The sequence below is a fragment of the Penaeus monodon genome, chromosome 33, assembly GCF_015228065.2.
Source record: "Penaeus monodon isolate SGIC_2016 chromosome 33, NSTDA_Pmon_1, whole genome shotgun sequence".
In the NCBI taxonomy this organism is placed as follows: Eukaryota; Metazoa; Arthropoda; class Malacostraca; order Decapoda; family Penaeidae; genus Penaeus; species Penaeus monodon.
In genome coordinates this window covers 27,634,172-27,634,554 of record NC_051418.1, presented here as the reverse complement: position 1 = coordinate 27,634,554, position 383 = coordinate 27,634,172, and the positions used below count along the sequence as shown (strand labels likewise).

Sequence of the window (383 nt, the reverse complement as noted above, 5' to 3'; positions counted from 1 at the left end):
GCAGATATTGTATAAAAATATGTAAAACTAAAGTATAATCTTATAACAGAACATTCGTAAAAATGAAGATAATAAAAAGGGTCCCTAAATAAATACCTAAAATGATGTTTATACACACGATCCCTTCAAAACATCCAATGGCGATGTCTTTAACTGTTACAAATGAATATACAAAACCATTCATCACGTGGCCGTCGTGGATCGATTTGCAATATTAATGCAACATTCACGGGCTGTCCTGGGGGAGGTTTCACGTTACATGTTGCTCCTCGCAACGCCTGTGCATTTTCCCTTCCCTTCTGACGTCACATCATTATTCTTAGCGTGGAGAGGAAAAGAGATATTTTTTCCGAAGATCGGCAAGAGAGCAGGTATTTTTTCGT

At 37.6% G+C, this 383-nt stretch overlaps 1 protein-coding gene across 1 annotated transcript in view; it reads right to left on the bottom strand.

Moving 5' to 3' along the window:
• Positions 1 to 383, bottom strand: part of LOC119594320 — a 59,901-nt gene that overhangs the window by 38,402 nt on the left and 21,116 nt on the right. The gene's annotated exons all lie outside the window — the stretch shown is intronic.